Raw genomic sequence first — 18,540 nt, forward strand, 5'->3', positions numbered from 1 at the left:
CTGAGCTCTGAAACTTCAGACTCTGTGCTGTGCCTTTTGTAACAAACTGACAGTAGTAGAACCTTCTTTTTTGCCCTGTCAAATGGTTTTGGGGAACAATTTTCTTGTGCAGAACCTTGCATGTGTTTTCACTCTTTCTCTTTTTCCCTCTAGCTACTTTCAGGGAAAGTGTTATTCCTGCTTGAACTCCATGCACTGCTCACTCTCTTCCTCTCTCTTTCTCTGTTCTGTGGAAAGGGCTCCCTCCCCTCCTTGGCACCTTGGCTCTTCTCTCCCACAATTCACCTCTCCATACCCCGTACCTGCCATGTTCTTTCCCTTAAATTATGCAGATTGTTCTGTTAATCCTCAGATTGATTTCCAGGTGTTCAAAGTGGTTTGATGTTGATCTAGCTGTGTTCCAGGGATGAGATAAGACCAGGGTCCCCTTACTACTCTGCCATCTTAACTCTTCCCTACTATTTCTTCTTGGTTTAGTTTCTGTAGGTTGTATGTTTCTGGGAATTTGTCCATTCCTTTCACATTATCCAATTTAGTGGTGTATAATTGTTCATAATAGTCCTTTATGATCCTTTTTATTTCTGAGGCATCCATTGTTATGTCTCACCTTTCATTTGTGATTTTGAGTCTTTTTCTCTTTTTTTTTCTTAGTCTAGCTAAGGGTTTGTCTATTTTGTTTAAAAGACCAACTCTTAGTTTTGTTGATTTTTTTCCTATTGTTTTTCAATTCTTTAATTTATTTCTGTCTAGTATTTATTATTTCATTCTATCTGCTAACTTGGGCTTATTTGTTGTTCTTCTTGAGGTATAAACTTAGGTTGTTCATTTAGTAACCTTTCTTCTTTTTTAATGTAGGTGCTTATTATTATAAACTTCCATTTTTGTACTAGTTTTGCTGCATCTCATAAGTTTTGTTTTGTTGTGTTTTCATTTTTGTTTGTCTCAAGATATCTTTTAAATTAACTTTTGATATCCTCTTTGATCCAAAGGTTGTTCAAGAGTGTGTTGTTTAGTTTCCACATATTTGTGAATTTTCCTTTTTTTTTTTTGGCTGCCATTCATTTCTAGTTATTCCATTATAGTGAGAAAAGATTTTGGGGGGTACCTGGGTGGCTCAGTTGGTTGGGCGTCCGACTTCAGCTCAGGTCATGATCTCGCTGTCTGTGAATTCAGGCCCTGCATTGGGCTCTGTGGTGACAGCTCAGAGCCTGGAGTCTGCTTCAGATTCTGTGTCTCCCTCTCTCTCTGCCCCTCCCCCACGCGTACTCTGTCTCTCTCTCTCTCTGTCAAAAATAAATAAACATTTAAAAAATTTTTTTTAAAAATAAAAGATATTTGGGATAATTTTCATCTTAAAATTTTAAGACTTGTGCTGTGACTTAACATGTGATCTATCCTGGAGAATGCTCCATGTGTGCTTGGGCAGAATATGTGTTCTTCTGCTGTTGGGTGGAACATTCTGTTTCTATTAGGTCCATTTGGTATATAGTGTTGTTGAAATCACCTGTTACTTTTTAAATTGTTTACATTTTTAAAAATGGTGTACTGAAATCATCTACTAGCCTTATATTACTGTCAATTTCCCTTCAGATCTGTCATTGTTTGCTTTATATATTTAGATGCTCTGATGTTGGGTGTGCATATATTTGTTACTGTATTTTTCTTTTGCGTTGGACTTTTATCATTACATAATGACTTTATTTGTCTCTAGAGACAGTTTTTGACTTAAAGTTTATTTTGTCTCAGTATAGCCACCTCTGCTTTCTTTTGGTTTCCATTTGCATGAAGTATCTTTTTCCATCCCTTTGCTTTCAGCCAATGTGTGTCTTTAAATCTAGAGTGAGTATCTTGTAGACATTTTCACAATGGTTCTTGGGTTTTAATTCATTAAGCTGCTGTATCCCTTTTGATTTGGGACTTTAATCCATTTACATTTAAAGTAATTTTTTTTAATGTTTATTTATTTTTGAGACAGAGAGAGACAGAGCATGAATGGGGGAGGGTCACAGAGAGAGGGAGACACAGAATCTGAAACAGGCTCCAGGTTCTGCACTGTCAGCACAGAGCCCGACGTGGGGCTTGAACTCATGGACTGCGAGATCATGATCTGAGCCGAAGTCAGACGCTTAACTGACTGAGCCACCCAGGCGCCCCTAAAGTAATTTTTTTAAATGTTTATTTATTTTGAGGAGAGAAAGCATGTGCGTGCAAGCAAGTGGGAGAGGAACAGAGAGAGGGACAGAATCCCAAGCAGGCTCCAAGATGCCAGCCCAGAGCCTGATGCAGGACTTGAGTTCCTGACATGAGATGATAACCTGAGCCAAAGTCAAGAATCAGGCTCAACTGGCTCAGCCACTCAGGCACTCTTAAAGTAATTATTGATGTGTGAGGACTTACTTTTGCCACTTTGTTAATTTTTTTTCTATTTTGCATTTGCTTTGTCTCTTTGCTCCTCTCTTGCTGTCTTCCTTTGTCTTCTAACGAATTGTTGTAGTGATTTGAAAATCATTTGTGTATCTATCATAGGTTTTTCTCTTTGTAATTAGTTTGAAGATTGCATAAAATATCTTTTGGTTATAACCATCTGTTTTAGTTTGCATAAACATTAATTTTGATTGCATACAAAAACGCTACATTTTCAATCCCCCTTCCCCATCTTTATGTCCTTGGAGTCAGCCTTTACTTCTTTTTATACTGTGTATACATTAACACATTTTTATTTTTTAATCTTTATATTAGTTAAAATAATGTATTATAACCATTACTGTGTTTCATTATTCTTCATTTGTCTATATATGTACCTTTACCAGTTAGATTCATGCTTTTATATGCTTTTGTATTGCTGTTTAGCATGTTTTTTGCTTCGAGTTGAAGAATTCCCTTAAGCATTTCTTGTAAGACAAATATAATAGCAGTTTTTGTCTGGAAAGATGCTACCTCTGCTTCAATTTTAATGGAAAATTCTCCTGGTATAGTATTCTTGGTTGGCAATTTTTTTCTTTCAGTGCTTTGAATATATGGTCCTACTCTCTTCTGGCCTGCAAGGTGTCTGCTGAGAAGTCCACTCAGTCGTAATGCAGTGGGGTGAGGATGCTTTTATATGTGATGAGTCTTTTTTCTCTTGCTGTTTTCAGAATTCTTTCTTTGTTGTATCTTGACATTTTGGATATACAGTATCATGGTGTAGTCTTTTTATAATGATCCTGTTTAGAATCATTTGAAGTTCATGAATCTGGAATCCATTTCCAAAGTGTTGCCTAGCTGGTTAGTCAGTAGAGCATGTGATTCTTGGTCTTAGAATCCATATCCCTCCCAAAATTTGAAAAAATTTCAGCCATTTTCTTTTTTTTTTTTTTAATTTTTTTTAACGTTTATTTATTTTTGAGACAGAGAGAGACAGAGCATGAATGGGGGAGGATCAGAGAGAGAGAGGGAGACACAGAATCTGAAACAGGCTCCGGGCTCTGAGCTGTCAGCACAGAGCCCAACGCGGGGCTTGAACTCACGGACCGTGAGATCATGACCTGAGCTGAAGTCGGCCGCCTGACCGACTGAGCCACCCAGGCGCCCCCAGCCATTTTCTTTAAATGAATTTTTTGCCCCTTTCTCTCTCCCTCTTCTCCTGGGACTGCCATAAAAGATATATATATTTATTCATTTGATGGTGTCTTGTAAATCTGATAGGCTTTTCTCACTCTTACTATTTTTTTTCTTTTTCCTCCTCTTACTGGGTAACTTCAAATTATCTGTCTTTGAGTTTGTAGATTCTTTCTCCTCCTTCATTGAATCTGTTGTTGAAGTTTTCTGCTGTATTTTTCATTTTATTCACTGTATTCTTCATAACAGAATTTCTATTTGGTACTATTTTGTGATTTCTATCTCTTTTGAACTTCTCGTTTTGTTCATGTATTGTTTTTCTGATTTTTTTGAATTTTCTGTGTTTTCTTGTGGCTTGCTGAACTTCTTTAAAACAACTATTTTGAATTGTTTGTAGATATCTATTTCTTTGGGGTTGGCTACTGGAGATTTAGTGTTTTCCTTTTGGTTTTTATTTCCTTGATTATTTTTGTGTTCCTTAGAAGGAACTACAGCCTCGCATTGATGTCTGCACATTTGAAGGAACAGTCACCTCTTCCAGATTTTCTGGACTGGTTTCAGTGGGGGAAAAACTTCTTCACCTTTGCATGGGTGTGAGGATGCCAGCTAGGTAGGGTGTGGCAGCTCTGCTTCAGGGAGCACAGTGGTGTCGACCCCAAGAAGCTCTGTCAGCTGAGGTCAACATCAGCAAAGAGTGGGGGTCCTCAGTGGCAAAGGTTGTAAGTGTCCACAGCAGTGGTGAGCATTGCTGTTATCTTCCATGGCAAAGGCTGCTGGGGTCCACTTGCTTAACTTTTCCCCTGCAGGAGGTTGTGACCAAGGGTATTCCTCTTGGTGCTGAGAGGTACTGGGCTGGGGGAATGGGGTAACATAGGTAAGATGCTTCCTACACTTTCCTATGTAGCCATCCTCTGTTTTTGTGCTCCATTGAGTTGGTGCTGCTTTTTATTTGTACTCCAGAGGTCTCTCAGAACTATTTTCATGGTGGATAGTTCATAAATCATTGTTTCTGTAGGGAGACCAGGGCTGGGATCTCCTAATCTGCCATCTTGCTGATCATTAAATGATGTCCCCATTAAAGTTCAAGAAGCATTAATTTAGGCCTTCCCCTTACCTGTCTCTTATCACTCTGCATAATTTTGAGCTTCCTAGCTAGTGGCAGATGAGGGTACTGGCAGATTACAGCCTCAAAGTCCAACCAGGATCAATGGGACATATTCACCTATTCATTCCACAAATATCTTTTCAGATGGGAGACTCATGTCTATGGTTGCACATACTGTCTACTGCAAAGACTGTCGCATCTAAGGAAATGCCATTCCCATCGTACATTTGTGATTTTCTTGCTACAGTTTTCTAGCAGATGGCAGTACAGTATCTTGTTCTAACAAAATCAATACATGTGACAAATTTCAGCCAGGTGGACATAAAGTGTCTTGAGGAAGGGGTAGCATTTTCTATTCAAGTGTGCCCTGTGGGTGAGAGGTCCTCTGAATGAGAGCGAGGACCTGAACCTGGGGGACCAGCTGCAAATCAGAGAAGCCAACTGATTAAAGAAATGTTTTTCATTTAAAATGATTCTTGTTAGTTTTTGTGCAAAGTAATGCTTTTTAAAATTTAGTATATATGGCATACTTTATTCCCATTGCATAAGACATCACCTATGACTTTACTGTCTAATACTATTACATCTTGTCTTTTTCCCTTCATCTTGGAGCACGATCCCTAATTACAATACTTTCTATGGGGAAAATTTTAGCCACTTTCAAGTTTTGTGCTTTTTGGCATAGTATACAAATACACTTTGTAACAAAAGTGAGAGGAATATGCTTTTTCTGAATATTTCATAATTCCTGTCGCCAAGTGCCTTGGACATGGACAGTATAAACTCAATCAATGTTTTTTTATATATTTTTAATTATTAAAATACAGCTTTCTCTTTTTAAGTTCTTGGCCCCTAATGGGATTCTCCGACTTGGTTGCACATCGTGGTGCCGAGGTGCCGTGTTCAGTGGTCTGTGAACCAGGATCATAGGCATCACCTGAGCTTGTTAGAAAATCAGACTCTTGGGCTCCACTCCAAACCCACTGAATCCGAATCCTCAGGTGATTCTCGGGCATCTGAGAATCACCGTCCAGGTCTTACTGACTTGGGGAGCAACCTCAGGTCATCTCAACAATTTGAACCAAAGTTCACTAGGTCATTGGCACCCAGCTACCTAACACCAGACCACAGCCCCTTTCCAAACACACACCCAGTGTCTCCGAGGGGGTATTCGTATGTGTAGACTCATCGCTGGGGTGGTGACTTGACTTCTCCCTCAACATCCCCCCAGAATGGTCTTTGGTAATGATGGTTATTTTAAAGTTACATCGAAGAGAGTGGGGAGGAATGTATTTGTTCACCTTTGCAATTTCTCACTGAAGATGCTTTTAGTGTAATCTCTGCCTATTTGTTTCCCTTTGTGTTTCTTCCTGTCCCTCAAATGCCTCCGATCTTATCTCAGAATCCCAAGAAGAGTCAAGGAGGAGACCCAGCAGCCCAGAGTTAGAAGAAATGATTATGCCCCTGTGTGCAATGATAGATACCACCACAGAAGGCAACACGCCTGCTCTCCCACCCCCTCCCAATGAGATGTGGACATCACTATCCCTCTTGACCATTGTCCCAGTGGCCACTTTGCTACACCTCCAACCTTGCTGATGTGGCTCACCCTGGGCCACTGCTGGCCTAAACTCCCCTCTGACCACTGTCCTCATGGTTAGTCCCATCTACTTTGGACCTTGGCCATGACTTTCACTGTTTTAGATTGCTATGTGGAGGTCTCCAAGGTCACTACCTACATTGTGGTTCTTAAGCCAAATGCTTATGCCCACGTAGTTGCTGGTGTCCTCAGGTAATCCAGGGCAATGCTCTGGGCCACTACTAGATGTCTTTGAACTTTCTGTCTTCCATGCTGGCATCTCCAGTCTTCTTCACGCTGCAGATACATGTCTTCCCAGAAAGGCAAATGGGAGAGGACATGAACTTAAGCAGAAATTAGACAAAGGCAAAAGGGTTTGGGAGCAGGGATAATTTCCCTGAGAGTTTCCCAGGAAATGGAGCGTCCTGGTTATACTCAAGCATGGAGCAGATAGTAGACTAGAAAAAGCAGAGTAACAGGAATTAGAAAACATAGTGTCTTGGGGCGCCTGGGTGGCTCAGTCGGTTAGGCGGCCGACTTCGACTCAGGTCATGATCTTGCAGTCCGTGAGTTCTAGCCCCGCGTTGGGCTCTGTGCTGACAGCTCAGAGCCTGGTGGCTGCTTCATATTCTGTGTCTCCCTCTCTCTGACCCTCCCCCATTCATGCTCTATCTCTCCCTGTATCAAAAATAAATAAACGTTAAAAAAAAGAAAACATAGTGTCTTGTCCTCGTTCCCTGTGTGACCTGGGGAAAGTCACTCTCAGACTCTCAATTTCCCCCTTTACAAAATGAGGGTAAAAAATATTTGCATAACCCATCTCCAAGCTCTGGTTAAGTTCAATGAAGTAATATTTGGAAAGCGGCTTTGAAATATGTAAGATGTATTCTTGTATAAATAATATACAGCATCATGATAAGAAAAACGGTGATCTGTGCCCAAAATTGGCCTTAGAAATATCACACTTGGCCACCTGATAGGACTCGTGAGTTTTTGCTGTATATTACAAGGTCAAGAGTAAACTTGAAAACCAATAGTACGTTAGAAAGCAATACATGGCTGATACCTTATGGGGGAAACTGAGGACATAGAGAAAGAAAGAGGTGTTTATTACGGGGGGGGAAGCATTCTGTTCTAAAAAATACAATAATAGAATATCCACATTTTATTTTCTCAAACATCTATGCATTTGTTCAGACCCTAAATGCAGGAGGTTCTTGCATTTCATCATGTACCTTTCAGTCTACATAGATTTGTGGCAAAGTGAGTACGATATATACAGTATAATGGCTTTGTTGAGTTGGTTACATTAGCCGAAGGCATTTTTCAGTCTGTCATTACAGTTCATTTCCCAACATTTCTTAGCTGTATTGACTCTTTCATCAGTTCCTCTTCAGCTCTGCCAGTCACCGTTCCTTTCCTCCGATCCCTTTTCAATTTCCTATCGAAAGGATTCCAAAATAATCACTGTAAAAGTTGGAGAGAGATGATGCACCTCTTTCAGTGGCTATGAACCTTGCAGACTCATTCTCAGCACCTAGAGCATGGAGCGGAAATTCATAACTCGAGAGTGCCTTGGTGCTTAAGCATGCAGAACAGATGTTTCCTTTCCCGAGTTTTCCAATTTATTATACCTGATGTCTCTATCCGTGTGGGGGCTTGCTGCTTTGGGGAACAGGCCTTCCCACTTCCGCCAGCGAGCCGATGTCCACAAATGGGGGCCATTGAATCAGCTTCTCTTTACCTCCAGAGAGGAGGTTTTCAAATGCTGTTTGTTATCATACAAGCACATGGGAGGGAGGGAAAGGGTCACACTCCTGTACTCCCCACGTCTGCACATGCCATTCCCCTACCTGGAATGCACTGAGGTGGATTCACCTGCCCCGGCAGGCACAGCCTGCCACATTTCACATTTCACAGGCATGATTTCTCATCTTTTGTGAAATTGATGAAGGCAACTTAGAGCGATCGCGCTGTCTCCAAAAGGCTCAGCAGTATCTGTTGATGTCATCATTTTCCGTGTCATCATCAGCAACACAGAAGAGAGAAAGGTGGTGCTGAGCAGGGAAGTAATATTATCTCCACCTCTCCCTGTTGTATAGCAGGTCCCGTGCTCGCAGACACTGTTCTTTTCGCTCGTTGCCACATCTCACAATGGCTGGAACAGTGCCTTTCGTACGATCGGTGTTTTAAAAAAGATTACTAGGTGACATAAAATAGCCTTCTCACGGGGCGCTTGGGTGGCTCGGTCGGTTGGGCGTCTGACTTCAGCTCAGGTCACGATCTCGCGGTCCATGGGTTCGAGCCCCGCGTCGGGTTCTGGGCTGATGGCTCAGAGCCTGGAGGCTGCTTCCGATTCTGTGTCTCCCTCTCTCTCTGCCCCTCCCCCGTTCGTGCTCTGTCTCTCTCTGTCTCAAAAATAAATAAATGTTAAAAAAAAATTAAAAAAAAATAGCCTTCTCACTAGCAAACCTAACTTTGCCCTTGCATTAGGGCTAAAAGGGAGGGAGAAGAAGAAATGAAAAAATGGACATCAATCCTGAAAGTTACGGGGGCAAAGGAAGGTGAGCAGAAAAGTTGGCATTGTCAGAATAGCACAAAAAGATGAAGCACATAATCTTCAGGTCTGAAGGTCGAGTTTCTCTTCTGGTCTAGATGTTCACACACCTCGGCTTCTCTTACGCCTCTTTCCTCCCTACAAGGATTCTCCAAACAACCCTGAATAAATCTTCTAATTTCCCATACTTAAGAATGTCCAAACCAGTGAATCTCAGCCACGGCCAATGGAGGGTGGGGTGGGCAACTGACATAACCCTGAGTGGAAAGCAATTTGTTGGCGATATCAGGGGTTCCAACAATATTCGTACCCATCATCTCAGTAACTCCTCTTCCGGTCCATGCTGATGAAAAAAATCCCAAATCTGAACAAAGATGTACGCCCCTAAAGTTTTCACTACAGCTTTGTCTGTCCAGAAATAGGAACAATCCCATAGCAGGGGAAGAGGTGCCTAAATAATAACACAAGCCCCCTGCTGGAATGTTTATTAAAAAGTTATTTTAAATTGTGTTTTATAGGCATTTCAGCCTGTTCTGTTAAAATCGGCACACGATAAAATTGACTTTTTGTGTACACAGTCCTGTGAATTCTGGCATCTATACAGATTGGTGTACCCACCAACAAGATCAAGGTAAGAAACAGTTCCACCCTCCCCAAACACTGCCTTTGCCATTCCTGTGTTGTGCGTCCTGCCCTCACCCCCAAAGTCCTGGCAACCGGGACTCCACGCTCTGAAACTGTTCTCTGTGCTTACAGTTTTGTCTTTTCAGGAACATTTCAAAGAAATGGAATCATCAGTCATGCGTTGATCTTTGGGGACTGGTTTCTTTTGCTTACCATGTCTTTGGGGTTCACCAACACCCTCGTGCGTGTCCATAGCTCTTTTCTTTTTCGTTGCTGAGTGGTATTCTGCCGTATGCTGGTTTGGCCATGTACCCACCGCGGGGCATCTGGGTTGTTGCCAGTGTTTGGTGATGCAAGGGGCCGCCATACACACTCGTGTGTAGGATTTTGTGCGCCCATCACTGTTTATTTCCCTAGGAGTAGGATGTCTGGGTCATGTGGTGTTAACCGTATAAGAGATGATCAACCTGTTTTTTCAAAAGCACGAAGGCAAAGAGCTTTTGTTATGAATGAGACAGTAGGAAATGAAATTGTATGCACAGCATAAAAATAGGAAGAAGTTGGAAGGAAGTACATCATACTGGTAGAAAGTGGTCGTGTTGATGTTAAGCCTACTTAAGTCGGCAGGCTTGTCTTTCCTCTTTTCTGCATAACCTGTGTGGTTCCTGATGTCGCCAAGCTGTGAGTAAAAACATCGAGTTGACACACGAATTTGCAATCACTGGAACCCCAGTGCTCAGAGGCCCCACCCCTCTGCTGACTGTACGCATCCAGTCGTGTCCAGAGAAGCCCTTGCTAGTTTTCTCTTGTAAGAACAGAGCCGCAGAGTCAGAACAGCTCCACGGATCTCTGAAGCTGGTCTGCCTGATGCGCGAGGGTCTGCTCCCTGCCCCTGTGTTGCCCATCGTGCTGTGATTCTTGCAGCTTCTTCAGAACCACACCCTCTGGTGTTCTCTTTCACCTTGGCCACCCGGAGAGCTCCCGCCTCTTCTCTGATGGCTCCTGGTGTCACCCGTCCTGGCATTGTCCACAGGCACAGGGAGGCGAGGCAGGGGTGGGAAGGACGCATCCACGACTGCTCCTTCTGACTGCTGTCTGGCTGCCACCGCAGACTGCAGCCTCACCCACGGTGTTTTCTGTCAGGAGCTGATGACTGTCCCCTATTTCGGCCTCCAGGAGAAGCCCAAGGCTACCAGGCAGGTCTGCTTTTGAGTGAAGCCTGCTGTGGGCCCGGGGAAAGTGCCCTGCCACAGGACCCCTCACCCCTGCTGGAATCACCAGACACACTCAGGGTCCAGCAGGTGGCGGCGGCCGGGCACTCTCCGTGCACACAGCAGACCTCCAGGGGGCAGTGTGGCCCTACACCCAGGCTGGTCTGGGCGCGCTTCCCTTCACTCTGTCCTGACCCGGCCAAATCACCCCGCACCAGTGTTTTCCAAGGGCGCACTACCTTCGTAATCAGAAAACTAGTAAATCCCTAATATGCTAAAGACAGCAGGGAGCTATTTCAACGTCAAAATAACCAAAACGCTCACTCATGGAAGGCATTGCCTAAAAGGTAAAAATAGCCTCTGTTGACAGTCTACTTTCTAGACCATCGCCTTCTCTGTTAACTGTGCTTATGCCTCAGAGCCCGAAGTTGTGTGTCCTTTAGTTAGCTTACGAGATCATATGGCTCTTGGTTTTGATTTTCCGTATTTCAAATAGCACTGGCCATGTGTTTGTTGGTTTTTAAGATTTTAATTTTTAGTAACCTCTACACCCACCAGTGGGGCTGGAACCCATCGACCCCAAGATCAAGAGTCGCGTGCTCTACCGACCGAGCCAGCCGAGCGCCCCTGACCATTTGTTTTTTCCTAAAATAATTTCAGTAGCATTTGCTAAGTCTAACCCTCTTCCCTCTCTGTTGTATGGAAATAGCAGAGAACTAATGAGACAGATATTAGTCTTAGTCCATAGAACACCTACATATAAATGCAAACTGTTCTAGGGGTGCCTGGGTGGCTCAGTCGGTTAAGCGTCCGACTTCAGCTCAGGTCACGATCTCGCGGTCCGTGAATTCGAGCCCCTCGTCGGGCTCTGGCCTGACAGCTGGGAGCCTGGAGCCTGCTTCCGATTCTGTGTCTCCCTCTCTCTCTGCCCCTGCCCCGTTCATGCTCTGTCTCGCTCTGTCTCAAAAATAAATAAAACGTTAAAAAAAATTTTTTTTTAAATGCAAACTGTTCTAAGAAGTGGGAAGACGCTGCTGCCAGCTTATACGTCCGAGGGCAGGAGTTTTGCATCTTTTGAGTTGGGCTTTTGGACCTGGGCCAGTGCACCTGTTCTCTCTCTCCCTGTGAGGCCCCCTAGTGAGAAGGGGGTGTGCAGACCTGTCCGATGTGTGGCCAGGGAGAAACAGTCTGTCCGGATTTATGAGTTGGAAATAAAGATTACCAAGCTGTGCCAGATTCTTAGATGGAAACCCACCCCAGCAGAAGAAAACTTTGCTCATTCACCAAATATCTAGCAAGTGCCCTGTAGTTACCAAACACTATTCCAGCTGCTAGGGATAAAGTAAAAACCTGCATAGACAGAATTCCTTTTCTCACGGAGTTCACATTTTGCGCACGGGGCGGGAGATAGCCACAAGGAAAAATAAGTATAAAGAGGATCATCTTGAGGGTTAAAAGAGGGCAGAGGCTGACTTGTGGGGGCCCCTTTACACTGGGGGTTTGCAGAAGTCCTCTTTGAGGAATGGTAATGAAGTGGAGATCTCAATGATAAAGAGATGGCCTTGAGAAGATGGGGGTGGGGTTGGGGGAAATGTCTAGAGAAAGGAACACCGGGTATACAAAGGCCAGAACTAACTGAGCGGGTTCAGGAAACAAAAGAAGGCAAGAGTGGCTGGAATATAGCCGCCAAGGATGAAGATCAAGTCAGAAAGTTAGGTAAAAGTCTGGTCAAGGCGTAGTCTTGTAGCCCGAGGTAAGGAATTTGAATTTTATTTTACTGCAGTGAAGGATGTGTAAGATTTCAGACAGAGGAGTGAAATGATCTGTACAGGTTTTTAAAAATCATTCTGGGGGCGCCTGGGTGGCTCAGTCGGTTAAGCATCCGACTTTGACTCAGGTCATGATCTCGTGGTTCACGAGTTCAAGCCCTGCAGCAGGCTCTGTGCTGGGGCTCTGTGCTTTGTGCTCTCAGAGCCTGGAGCCTGCTTCGGATTCTGTCTCCTTCTCTCTCTGCCCCTCCCCATCTTGTGCTCTGTCTCTCTCTCTCTCTCTCTCTCTCTCTCTCTCAAAAATAAATAAAACATTAAAAAAATAATAAAAAGTATTAAAACCACTCTGACTGCCATGAGAGGGCGACAGGGAGCATCTAGGCAGCGGTCACAACCACCAAGGCCAGAGATCATGAAGGTATAGACCAGGCATGTAGCAGTGGAGATGGGGGGAAGGGGACGGAGTTACTACATCTTCTGGAGATGGAGTTGTTGAGATTAGTTGATTTATTAGACGTACACGGTGGCGGGATGGTGGGTGGAGGATAGGGGTGTGGTTCCAAGGACTACTTCTTCTTCTTCTACTTCTTCTTCTAGCTTTTTATTCGGAACAACTAAAAAAGCAGTAGTTGTGGACGGAGGAGAGCATATGGCGGGGAGGAAATTGGTGGTGTTGAAGATGTGGGCCTACGCACCAGGCCCGTGGGGGACTTGAGGCCTGTCCCTCGGCGCAGCTGGCTGGGAGGGCGACCTGAGCAAGCGGTCTGGCCCAGAGCTGTATCTGGAATGGGCTGTCCAGGGCCGGGTTGGAGACCTAAGGTCAGCAACCTGTCGCGCCAACAAAGAAATGTCTGTGCAGGTGATTGATACCTCAGCATTCAGGAGTAGCTTCTCCAAGTGGCTAAGTTCCAAGTACGCAGCCCCCACTCATTTGCTCCCCACTCCTTGGCAGAGCCTTCTGATGTCATTAAACTACTGAAAAGCTGTATTTTACATATACTCGCGCGAATTGAAAACACACCTGTAATGTGGATTCTAAATATTCATTGAAAAATGTTTTAATGTTTATTTATTTTTGAGAGAGAGACAGAGCATGAGCAGGGGAGGGGCAGAGAGAGAGAGAGGGAGACACAGGCACCCCTCTAAATATTTATTTTAATATTTCAACGTCACCGGAACTTAAATATTCTGAAGCTTTGGGTTTCCATTGGAGAGCGCACATGTGTTTAAAAATAAGTCTGAGATGGGGGCGCCTGGGTGGCTCAGTCAGTTGAGTGTCTGACTTCAGCTCACGTCATGATGTCGCGGTTTGTGGGTTTGAGCCCTGCGCCGGGCTCCGTGCTGACGGCCCGGAGCCCACTTCGGATTCTGTGGCTCCCTCTCTCTCTGCCCCTCTGCTGCTCACGCTCTGTCTCTCTCTCAAAAATAAATAAACATTAAAAAATAAATAAAAAATAAAATAATTCTGAGATGAAGGTTAAAAAACGGTAAAGCTGTAAACAGCTCTTAAAGGCATAATATTTTCACTCCTTGATACCTTAAAATGTAAATAAATGCTTTATCTTGTCTGACTCTAAAGCTGGAGGATTTTGAGTATTTTGAAGAGTTTTGAATTGATATGTTTACTCACAGAGATCCTGAGTAATCATAGTCCCTAATCATACTCACCCCTGTTTCATTATTGTGAGTGGTTTTGTTAATCATCAAAAAGATCCTTTTAGCAGAAAAGAGCTACCACAGCTTTGGGCTCCTTTTGGGGAATTAGACCTTCCCACTTTGTCAAGCCCTTTCCATATTGGTGTCTGTAGGGAGGGTCCTATTCTCCCAGGAGCTGAGGGGTCTGTAGTTATGCACCTGAAGGGGTGGAAGGTTCAGGAACATGAGGGTTGGACCCAGCAACCAGAACCTTACAACATATCGGAAATTGCCCCAAGTCAATACCCAGGGGTGCGTGTCTGGGCTTACCTTCATCTCCTGCTTCTTTCCCCAGGGTTGGCCTGTCATGGGGGAGGGAACTGTGGAAAGTGACTGAATGGCGAAATTTGGAAGTATATTCTTAGTCCTACCTTCCATTTGAGCAGCCTGAGCATGGCGTGAGGAAACCCTTCTTATGAAATATGCGTTAAGTACAGAACATCGCTGAGAAGCTCTGATCAAGGACCGTCCGATATGACCACGGTCTCCAGGGCTCCCTGCTAACTGGTTCCCGTTAATCTCTCTACCTTTGCTCCCAACTGTTCTCTGTGCCCTAGGCGCTCTGGCCTGCCTCCCTGTTTTTACTCAAAACCAGACATGCTTTACCTTGGGGCCTCTGCATACGCTGGTCGTCTGCCTAGACCACTCTCTCCCTGTATCTGTGCACCCTCTTCCCTTACATCCTTTAAATCTTGGCCCCAACATCACTTTTGAAACCCTGCCTACCCATACAAACCCCCTTTAATGGTGCAAACTTCCCTCCGCCATCCGCACTCGCCTTCCCCGTTATGCAGCTGTTTTCTTTTCAACGCATCGATCACCTTCTTACATGTGACATCATGTACTTATGTGTCAGATTTATTGTTTGTCGTCTAGACCCTCTCATTCGAACACAGTTCCACAAAAGCTGGGGTGTTTGCTTCTCTGTTTGTTCACTGCTGACTCCCCTGGGCCTGCAGGAGTGGCTGGCACATAGTAGGTTTGTGATAATCGTTGTAGGTTAAACGGCGGAACATAGCACAGCCCTTCCGGCACTGCCTGCCTGCTGCCAGTCCGTGCTCGGTGTGACAGCACTTGGCCTCAACCCCAGCCCCTGCTCGACCCCCACTTAGCATCCACGCCACCCCTGCTCCCCGTGACCCCGCCCTGCCACACAACTCCTCAGCTTGTCCGCGGCTGAAAGTCTTCAAGTCCCAAAGCCCTCCTCACCCTTGGCTTGCTCCCTGCCTCTGGCTCCCGTCCGAATCCCTGCAGGTGCCTCCTTTTTTTTCCGCTCGGCCACACTCCCCTGGGAAACCAGGCTGTGTCCCCAGTCTCCCCCAGCCCACCCCTGCCTCATTCCCCTGCAAAGACGAACTCTTTCTCCTGGGAAGATTTTTCTGCCGTTCATTAGAGAGGAGTGGACCTGGATAATAAAAACAACCAACAAGCAATTTAAAAAGTCGTGCATTCTTATAAAATTTTCACAGTTGGGGGCACCTGGGTGGTTCAGTCGGTTAAGCATCTGACTTCAGCTTAGGTTGCAATCTTGCGGTTAGTGAGTTCAAACCCTGCGTCGGGCTCTGTGCTGACAGCTCAGAGCCTGGAGCCTGCTTCAGATTCTGCGTCTCCTTCTCTCTCTGCTCCTCCCCCGCTTGTGCTCTGTCAACTCCCTCTCTCTCTCTCTCTCTCAAAAATAAATAAACATTAGAAAAAATTTTCACACTTGTGTTTCTTGACTCATTTTGTGAGATGTTTACATAGAATCATCAGTTTTCCTTATTTACCTTTTGGGGAAAAATATTTTCAAGATTTCACAGTTATATAAAATTGTAATAGAAAACATTCATTGAGCAAGTACTATGTATTTGGTGCCATAATGCGCCTCTGTACAAATTACCTGATTTAATCCTCACCCCAACTCAGTGAGGTTGATCCTTTCAGTCTCATTTTATAGAGGAGAAAACTGAGGCCCAGAGAAGTCACACCGTTCCCAAGGTTGCACAGCAAGCTTTATCATGTAGTTATCAACCACCGTAAAATATCTCTGATACAGGAGAGAGGCTGAGACGTAGGTGCTCTTTTCTAAAACCTCCTTTATTTTCAGCGGCTGGTGCCATATGTTGATCCATTGAACAAATATTTTATTAAGTATCTTCAATGTGACAGGTCGTGGTCTAGTCACTGGGGAGACAGAGGTGGGCAAAACCAACAAGGCCCTTGCGTTCCTAGAACGTACGTTTCTTTTTAAAATCCAGTCCCTGGCAATATGTATCAATAGACCTTAAAATCCAGATTTCCTCCTCTATCTGAAAAGAGAGCATTCCTGTGAAACCCTTTGTAAGCCAAAAGGGCCTAAAGCAAAGAAACAATTACCGTTTACTGAAAGTGAAACTTTTCTTCAGCTTAGCCAAAAAACGTGAACACTAGATGTTGGTCTTTTTAAAAAGGGAAGGGACATAAAGCCAACTTTTGGATAGCAAGGAAAACCTGTCGATGTGAACTGTAACCAGGAATCTCATTTCTAAAACTGAAAGTAATCTCAAATAGGTACAAATAATTTGATAGATGTTTACCAGAGCACGATTTGTAAAGGAAACAGCAGATATGTCCGATAGCAGGGAAATGATTAGGTCAACGGTGGTACGTCAGACACTGGAATATAATAGTCATTCATGACAAGGTTTTCAGAAGTTTCTATATTATGAACAAATGCTTAAATCATAATGTTAAATCAGAAAAGCAAGCTAGAAAACAATGTGTTTAGGATGCTCTTACATATGTAAAATAATATGTATGGGACATTATTTCGATACATTTGGGTAAATAATAAATATGAATATGAAATAATATGAATATTGTGAAACAAATATGAAATTAGCACGTTTGTAGGTCAGAGGGATCAAATATCAGCAATTTCATAATGTAAAAAACACCCAACAAATAAGCCCAAATATCAACAGTGATTACTTCATCAGCAATTTTCATTCCCTTCCTTACGCTTCTCGGCATTTTTCAGCTTTCACAATATACATACATGACTTTTCTAGTAAAAACGTTATTGTAGGGGCGCCTTAGGTGGCTCAGGAAGTGAAGCGTCTGACATCCGTTCCGGTCACGATCTCCCGGTTTGTGAGTTCGAGCCTCGCGTCAGGCTCTGTGCTGACAGCCCGGAGCCTGCTTCCGATTCTGTGTCTCCCTCTCTCTGCCCCTCCCGGGCTCGCACTCTGTCTCTCAAAGATGTATAAACATTAAAAAACAAAAACATTATTGTAAAACCAAAAGAGAGCAAATGTTTCCCTTTTGGCCACTGAACGAAATCGTAATGCCAAACACACCGTGGCCCGGTACCTGCAAACCCTTGTGTCGGTCACTGCAACAAACGGAGGGGTGGACTGTAACTCTGTTTTATGCCCAGGGCACATACAACAACAGAGATCCGGCCCAGAACGGTATTTCAGGACAGCAGTCTGAAGCAGGGAGCTGACCCACACAACACAGACAGCAGACTGTCCATGCTTCACGGTCATGGGAAACGACTATTTCATGCTGACTGCCTTGGAAACAGGTTCCTAGGACCCGACTCATAACATCTCCAAGAAAGCCACCTGAATTTCTCATTTACGATCTCAAGCCTCCAAAGCATTTTTGGAAAAAAAAAAAAAAAAAGTGTATGTATTTAGAACCAAAAGAAAAATATGTTATAAAGTTTTAGGTCTTGAGGACAATGGGGACAAATTTGGTATGGTGGATGGAGGGTGTCTTTTTTTGTGCGGATGACCCGAAATTACTTATCAATCCTTCATCAGTCGGTGCTGCTTTACAATCCCGTCTGTTAAAGTAGGAACACTGGGAAATTAAATGTTTAAGGAAAATAGGCCATCCTTTTCAAAATTCATTATAACTTCTCCTTTTATGCCTATACTTTGAACTCTGTAAATTATATGCCATATACATTTTAGTGAGTGCCAGCCGCTACATGGAGACTAGGTATAGCCTAGTGAATAAGAGAGAGAGACACACATGCAAATACATGCAAAATTATCCATTGTGCGAAGTGAGATCAAAGCAAAGAACAGGATGCTGTAAGAAAGATTAGAGGGCGGGGCGGGGGGGGGGGTGGGTGCGCCTGGATGGTCTAGTCAGCTCAGGTCATGATCGAGTTCCAGCCCCGTGTGGGGCTCTGTGCTGACAGCTCGGAGCCTGGAGCCCGTTTTGGATTCTGTGTCTCCCTCTCTCTCTGCCCCTCCCTGACCCTCCCCAACTCTGACTCACTCTCTCTCTCTCTCTCCCTCTCAAAAATAAGTAAACATTAAAAAAAAGAGAGAGAAAGAAAGAAAGAAAGAAAGAAAGAAAGAAAGAAAGAAAGAGAAAAAAGAATCAGGCCGGGAAGAACTCAGAATCCAGCACAGGACGGTCTCTCC

General features: G+C 44.0%; 1 long non-coding RNA gene across 1 annotated transcript in view; it reads left to right on the forward strand.

Annotated features, from left to right (window-relative positions):
* LOC113596508 (uncharacterized) overlaps positions 1-18,540 on the forward strand; it is a 111,215-nt gene that overhangs the window by 78,121 nt on the left and 14,554 nt on the right. Inside the window, exon 6 of the long non-coding RNA XR_008292413.1 lies at positions 9,357-9,469. This is a non-coding gene — a long non-coding RNA (uncharacterized LOC113596508). The remainder of the gene's footprint in view (positions 1-9,356; positions 9,470-18,540) is intronic.

Source organism: Acinonyx jubatus, chromosome D2, assembly GCF_027475565.1.
Source record: "Acinonyx jubatus isolate Ajub_Pintada_27869175 chromosome D2, VMU_Ajub_asm_v1.0, whole genome shotgun sequence".
NCBI classification, from domain to species: Eukaryota; Metazoa; Chordata; class Mammalia; order Carnivora; family Felidae; genus Acinonyx; species Acinonyx jubatus.